The sequence below is a fragment of the Tauraco erythrolophus genome, chromosome 4 (genome assembly GCF_009769465.1).
Source record: "Tauraco erythrolophus isolate bTauEry1 chromosome 4, bTauEry1.pri, whole genome shotgun sequence".
In the NCBI taxonomy this organism is placed as follows: Eukaryota; Metazoa; Chordata; class Aves; order Musophagiformes; family Musophagidae; genus Tauraco; species Tauraco erythrolophus.
In genome coordinates, this window is record NC_141468.1 from 51675439 (window position 1) to 51683639 (window position 8201).

An 8201-nucleotide genomic window follows, 5' to 3' on the forward strand; every position below is an offset into this window, starting at 1 on the left:
TAATTCTGAGCATATCTTTCTCTTTGATGTTCCATTAAAAATTTACTATCTTAAAAATTAAGACACTTATGACTTAAAATTATAAATAAATGATAATATTTAGAACTTTCATATTACGCAAAGAAAACTATATATTCTTCTGAGACAAGACTTAGATGACAGAAATGGAAATTTTAGGCTTGGTTCAAGGTGGGAAATAAGAACCTGTTCTTCAGTCTTATTCAGTTACAATGCTTGTAAATCTATGGGAGAAATCAAAAGGAAATATGGGATACTCTAGCTGGTCCAGTCAAAGCTGAAAGAAAATGCTAAATAAGCCATAGAGCTTCTATAGTTGTTTTCGTGAAATATGATGGAGGTTTTAGCACATGTAAAAAATGTGGTAGTATTGCTGACAGGTAATGCAGTAGAGGACAATGGGTTATTTTATCAGGAAGATTTCTATGTGAAAATATCTCTCTCCTTTCTTTATGAACTCCCCATCAGCCACAGGAACCAAACTAAAGAGTCTATGCTGAGAAGTTATTGAGAAAGTACTATAGCATATTATTGTACTCAGAAATTTTTACTGATGCAGTGTTTCCCATGAAAACTCTTTGTAGAGTCCAATTTACAAATGTACTATATTTTAAAAACTTGTATTGAATTATGAAGTACTGCGGGAACTGCAGAATACCAGATTTCTATATTTATGAAAAGACATTCACTGGGTTAGTTACATGTATACAATGAGAAGGTAAATGGCATTTTTTCAGGCATTCTGCCCACTGCAGTTCATAATTTCTTAAACATTAATGTACTTGGAAAGGCAGAGATAGCTGAACTTCAACTTGTCCAAGTAAATTTCTTATAATAGCAATAACAGATTTGCTATGAACTGGATGGTCTCTTGAGGTTCCTTAATCCTGATTTAAACCTAGGCATTTATAGGAGATGAAGTTTATTCGTAGAATCACAGAATCATAGAATCATAGAATGGTTTGGTTTGGAAGGGACCTCAAAGATCATCTAGTTCCAACACCCTGCCATGGGCAGAGAAAACCCTCCACTACACCAGGTTGCCCAAAGCCTCATCCAACCTGGCCTTGAACACTTCCAGGGATGGGGCATCCACAACTTCTCTGGGCAACCTGTTCCAGCACCTCACCAGCCTCTGAGTGAAAAATTTCCTCCTTATATCTAATCGAAATCTGCCCTCTTTCAATTTAAAGCCATTGCCCCTTGTCCTATCACTACATGCCCTTGTAAAAAGTCCCTCTCCAGCTTTCCTGTAGGTCCCCTTTAAGTACTGGAAGGCTGCAATAAGATCACTCTGGAGCCTTCTCTTCTCCAGGCTGAACAGTCCCAACTCTCTCAGCCTGTCTTCATAGGAGAGGTGCTCCAGCCTTTGGATCATCTTCGTGTCCCTCCTCTGGACCCGCTCCAACAGCTCCATGTCTTTCTTGTGTTGGGGACTCCAGAGCTGAATGCAGTATTACAGGTAGAGTCTCATGAGAGCAGAGCAGAGGGGCAGAATCACCTCCCTTGACCTGCTGGCCACGCTTCTTTGGATGCAGCCCAGGATACGGTTGGCTTTCTGGGCTGCCAGCGCACATTGCTGGCTCATGTTGAGCTTCTCATCCACCAGCACTCCCAAGTCCTTTTCCTCTGGGCTGCTCTCAATCCATTCTCCACCCAACCTGTGCTTGTGATTGGGATTGCCCCGACCCACGTGCAGGACCTTGCACTTGGCCTTGTTGAACTTCCTGAGGTTCTCACAGGCCCACCTCTCCAGTCTGTCAAGGTCCCTCTAGATGGCATCCTTTCCCTCCAGCGTGTCTACAACACTACACAACTTGGTGTCATCTGCAAACTTGCTGAGGGTGCACTCGATCCCACTGTCCATGTCATCAACAAAGATGTTAAATATCACTAGCCCCAGTACTGACCCCTGAGGAACACCACTCGTCCCTGGCCTCCACTTGGACATTGAACCGTTGACCACAACTCTTTGAGTGGACAGTATCAAATGCTTTGGATAAGTCCAGGTAGACAATGTCAGTTGCTCTTCCCCTATCCATCAATGCTGTAACCTCATCATAGAAGGTCACCAAATTAGTCAGGCAGGATTTGCCCTTAGTGAAGCCATGTTGGCTGTTGCCAATCACCTCCTTATTTTCTATGTGCCTTAGCATAGTTGCCAGGAGAATCTGCTCCATGATCTTGCCAGGCACAGAGGTGACACTGACTGGCCTGTAGTTCCCCGGGTCTTCATATTTTCCTTTTTAAAAATGGGGCTATGTTTCCCTTTTTCCAGTCAGTGGGATCTTCACCAGATTGCCACGACTTCTGAAATATGATGGATAGTGGCTTAGCAACTTCATCTGCCAGTTCCCTCAGGACCCACAGACACACCTCATCAGGTCCCATGGACTTGTCCACCTTCACGTTCTTTAAATGGTCTCAAACCTGATCTTCTCCTACAGTGGGTGGTTCTTCATTCTCCCAGTCCCTGCCTTTGCCTTCTGTGACTTGGGCTGTGCCGCTGGAGCTCTTTCCAGTGAAGACTGAGGCAAAGAAGTCATTGAGAACCTCAGCCTTCTTCATATCTGGGTAACCAGGTGCCCCGTTTCCTTCCAGAGAGGGCCTACATTTTCCCTAGATTTCTTTTTATCACTGACATATCTATAGAAGTTTTTCTTGTTGCCCTTGATGTCCCTGGCCAGATTTAACTCTACCAGGGCTTTAGCTTTCCTAACCTGATCTCTGGTTGCTCGGACAATCACTCTGTATTCTTCCCAGGCTACCTGTCTTTGTTTCCACCCTCTATAGGTCTTCTTTTTGTGCCCGAGTTGGCTGGCTGAGTGTCAGTCTCAGCCTAGAATTTCTGAACAACTGGCCTATTTCATGTGGGAAGATGTTACTCTCAAATGTGTTAAGTTCCTGAAAATGTTGTGAAAATTAACAGCTGAGTGAAGGAGAGAAATGCAAATAAGTACCAGAGTGTAGGTAAAACTCAGACATCAGTTACAGTCAAGTACTTCTACAGTGGTTGGGAACTCAAACTTGATGGCTGAGCTGAAAGGGGGACCCAAAGCACCAAATGGTGGCCAGTGATAAGAAAGGGAAGACCTGGAGGGTGCTCATTGGAAACTTGTTTTGTTGTATTTTGCATTAAAAGATTTTTCCACAAATACTTCAGAGAAAAGCAAATAACAAACTTCACATTTCGATTAAAAAATATTTTGCATTTAATGAAATTTTAATATTTTTTTTTTCAAACTCCCTTCAAAAAACTGTGTAATTTAATTGTCCAAAATTGAAGTTTTGGTTTACTCAGCATGCTTCTAAAAAACTGAGGGATAATTCACTTTGTTTCATGTAAAAACATTTTTTCCAAGCTCATTGAATCTACAGGTGCACTGTTTAAATCATTGGTTGTTCAGTGCTAGACCAAAACTCATCACAAGGTACTTCATCCCCAAACACATTAACATCTTAAATGAGAAGGGGCTAATGGATGTTTACGATCCTTTCCTCTAACCTTTGTGACACAGACCTTTCTTCTTGAGTGTTGTGAGTCAGGACTGGGTTCGGGATGCCAGTGCTGCTGCCTGGGAAGGAGTCTGGCTCACTGCAGAGGCACCATAGTGGCAGAGCAGAATGACCTCCAAATGGGCACAATTTAGTGCTTGTTTCTCTATTACAAGCCCAAAGACTAATAATTTCTATATATTCAAATGCTTATCCATAGTTGTTGGTTTAATAAAAGAGATTTATTCTCCCCTAAAGCTGTTTTTGCTTATTTTACTGTCACAGTTAAAGCATCACAAGCACCAAGAATCAGGCCTATCTGAGACATATGTGCTTTCCTAGTCTGGCACATCAAGACATGGGCCTACAGGCTCATCTCTCTGCTTTAGATCTCCATTATTTTGCAATCTGTAGAACATTTTACCTGTGACTGAAGTTTGTGCTAGACCAGCCTTAAAGGAACAAAACCTTTTTGCTTTGTCCCTATTATGAAGCATAACAGTATGGTCCTACTCTCAGCATTAAGAGGTTACTGAGTATTGGAGAGGCCATCAGACACCTCAGAAAATCTGGACGCAATGGCATTTTAATGCAAGCAGCAGCGATCTGTTTGTCTGCCTATGACAAGAACTAGAGTGAACAAGTGAGTTTCGTGTCTCATTTTGAAGAGTCACTCTAAGGGAAATGTGAGAAACAACCAAATATCAGGCATTTCTACTCAAGAGCTCTACAGGTTTTTTTTCAATCAATCGAAATAAAAATATTACATAAATATTGTGTATTCTGCCTTGAAACATTTCAGTAAACATGCACCCCACATACAAGAATGCCTGAATCTGTACTGAAAAAAAACCCAGAGATCTGAACTACGAAGCCAAAAAAAAGAGAGAAGCACTGCATAAGGTATAAAGTTGAAAATCAGCCTATTTGAGATTGAGAGAACTCAAACCTACCGGAACTCTGGTCTGCCTTGCCCTGCTTCCATACCCTGAGCACTCGTTTCTCTCTCCCTCTCTCCTACTGATCTCATGTATCTCTTGTTGCTTGCTTCAGTAAAACCATTTAACCTTGCCTTTCATCTCATGGATAGAACACTCTCCAAGGAAGGGGCTGGATTGATGACAGATGCCCTCCAGTGTGTTTTCTGATAGCCAGCACACAGGACTTTGGGGTTTTCCCCTTGCAACCCCTCACTCTTCCCAGGACCAGCCTTGCACTTTGTTTCAGGCTTCACACTAGAGAGCATAAAAAAATGACAGATTGAATTGCTTAACGTATAGATGCCTATGTCCATTATTGACTCGAGGCATAGCTGCCTGAAAAAAGTCACAATAGTTAACCATAATAAATGCTTGAAGCATACAGTGAAATCACGTAGTTTATCGCAATAAAAAAAAATTGGAAGAGCCTTATTCCCCTTTGCAAGCAGACCCAGAGGGTCAGTGAATATTTATGACTAAGGAGCAAATATTCTTTTTGTCACCCTTCACATCTGCCATTTGCAAGGAATGATTGCCTAGGAGATTCTTTAATTAACGTAGACATTACAGTTAATGGCCAACAAAATCACCTTGTGCATTATAGTTTTCTCTAGGCATCACGTATATGAAGAGTAGTGCTAGCTGCTACAATTGAGGAAAAAGATGACATTGTAGAAAATAAAACCTGCCATACAAAAATAATGTTATTCATAATATTTTTAAAATGAATATTAATGTGCACCTTCCCGGATACACTACAGAGATTTCTAAATCAGGGCACATCGTGTTTCATATGTAATTTTAAATATTTTTATGAATTTCTAAATCTCATGACACCATTTTTTTCACTTTTGAATGATGTATTTATATGGCTAAAGTCAGAGAAATGTCTTTGCATTTCCTACAGTTGTGTGTACTTTAAGCCTGATGGATATTCTGAGGTAGCTTTCCACTGTACCTCTATTAAATGGCCTATTGATCCCTACAGCTGTAAATACCCACAGCACGCTCATTTAGCAGAAATGCAGTTTAGCTAGAAAAATTAAAACGGTATAAATGATCCATCTGGAAATGACTGTCTTCTTGCCAGAACACCATTTGGGATCCATTCTATCCAGCCTGGCCCAAGTCACTGACACTATAAAAAAGTCTAGGGAGTGTATTCATTTTAATATGTTATATATTATGCCACCAAATTAGTCACAGTATCATTCATCTACAAACACATAATTGGGAGCCATGAAAAGTAACTGTACCATGGACCAGCTGGGTAGCTGAGGAATCTTTCCACAGAGTGAGAATAGCTATAATCCAGTATTCAAGGCAGTCTGTCTGACTCCAGTTGAGGACTCACACCTGGGTTTTCCAACCTCAAGCGTGCCAGCTGCCCCTGATAATCTCTGTCTGTTCTTGTGCAGAAGAGTTTCTATATTTTAAAATGTTTGAAGGATCCTACAATAAGGGGTATGAAGAGACAAAATATGGCACTACTATAACATATATTGCTGTAATGAATACCTATATAGTCTAATTCTGCTTTATCCTTCAGTCAGGTTTTGATTTTGTTGCTATGTATCATGAAGTACCTTAAAATTTAGACCCAACCCCAGTGTATCTCTTTGAAGTTAACATTGAAACGTTTGTTTAGTGAAAGCTGAATGATTTGCAGCATGAGTCACAGCTGTAAAGCTAAGCCAGTTTGTTAGGTCACTTTACAAGGGCTTGATGGCTACCTAGATATTTGGGAGCTCCCAGCCAATCATTCATGAAGCCTTTTAAACAGTCTCCCACATCTGCTCAGAAGCTGCATGAAGTGAGAACATGCTTCCATTAACACATCCATCATGAAAGATAAAATTTTTTCTTAAAACTGTACTGATGGAAGAACAGATATTTTTAGAATAAAATCGGCCCTGCTTTCTAAACCTCAGTCTGGAAGCACAGCTGGCTGGAGGAAATCTTTTTTCTGCATGGGATGAGAAGTTTTCCATGGGGCAGCGATTTTGAGGGGTGTTAGAGGTATTACTTCCAAGCAATGTCAGATGTCTTAGAAAGAACATAGGGGACAAGCGTGGGTTCTGGGGAAAAAGATTCAGGGACAGATTCAAGGAGCCAGTGGTCACATGCAGAAGCCCCTAAGCTGGAGCCGTAACCTTTTTGTGGTGATGGAGCAATCTTCATGTTGAATGTGCCTGTTGGTAAGTGGGTGATTCCTGCTTACCAGTGACTACCAGGCAACTCTCAGTGAGGCCCACATGTCAAGAGTGCAAGCAGCTTTCCCTGAGAGCTGGGGAATGAAAATACTGTCCTCCAGAGAGCTCTTGCTAGCTGACTCCATTTCAGTCCAATAGCCAGGAATATGTGAGGAGAGTGAATTAATTAATTATATCTCTTGTACGTGAAGGCAGAACTAATGCTGTAGCCAAAAATTTTGCAAAGCACTAGAGTTAGAAAGAGAGCAGAAGTGACTTTTTAAGGTTGTTAAGACATTACAGTCCTCGTTTCTCTTTGTGATTAGACAGAGGTTTGGGCTATCTCATGAGCTTTAATAATGTTTTGCAGTGCAATCAAGCAGAGGAAAAAAAGAAGTGCACTCCCAACTGTACTGCTTCACTGTTTCATTTGTATGCTAAGCTATTGAAAATATGAGATGTATTTGAGAAGGAAGGTTTATGTGATGAAAATACTGTTTCAAAGATAAAACTGAAACCAAACTTAGAACATTCTGTGAGTTTTATATAGTGCTACAAAAGGTACTGCAGAATTACTGTAAGTTGTCTTCCCAGGTACTTTCCTTCCTCCTTTTTCACATAGGACACATAGCTGTAAAGCATCTATAACTGTAAAAGGTAAATCTTTTTGGTATATTCTGAAGAGACCAAAGTTACGGAGAAAGATTCAGTACTTTGCAAAGACTTTATGCCCGTGAGACTAAATCATCTCAAAGCAATTTCTCTGCAAAGCCGTATGCATAGTTAATCTCTGTTCAGGATAGTTCACATTCCATAGATATAGCAACACAGACACCTTAATCCTATAAAACATATAAATTCTTTTGCACAAACTCAGGAGCATGTTTTATGATGAAATCTGTGTGTGTATCACTAATATAGAAAGGAAAATTAAGCTAGCTAGCAGGCAGAAAAGTGCTGGGGACAACTGGCGTGAATGACGAAGAGATTTCCTCTCTTGCTTGAAAGTAGAGAAAGAATTGATCAAGAGACTGGCAGGAAGCAGGCAAGTATTTGGGCTGTCATTACTAACACAATCATTACAAAATACTTTCACCATTTCTGACAGGATGAAACCTCTCCTCTACCATGCAATGACCTACTGTAATTCTTTGGGTTAGGTTTTGAGTATGAATTTACCCAACAAGAGACTGTCTTGTTTCATTGAAGTTGAATGACAAAACTCCAGAACTTACTTGAAAAGGAACAAGAGTAAACCCAAGAAAATAAAAACTTCATATGAAATTTAATTCCAGTAAATTCTGTAACATTTAAGCATGATTCAGCTGTTTTGAATTAATAATTATGTTTATTTTGATTAGTTATACATTCATTTAATATTTCTATGTTGTCACATTATACGTTATGGAAGCTCTTTGGAGATAGTAGTTCTTGAAATTGGACTATCTATATGAATTGCAAGTACAAACTTTTCTCAGCTACTTGGGGTTTATCTCAACTTTCCTGAAAACAGGAC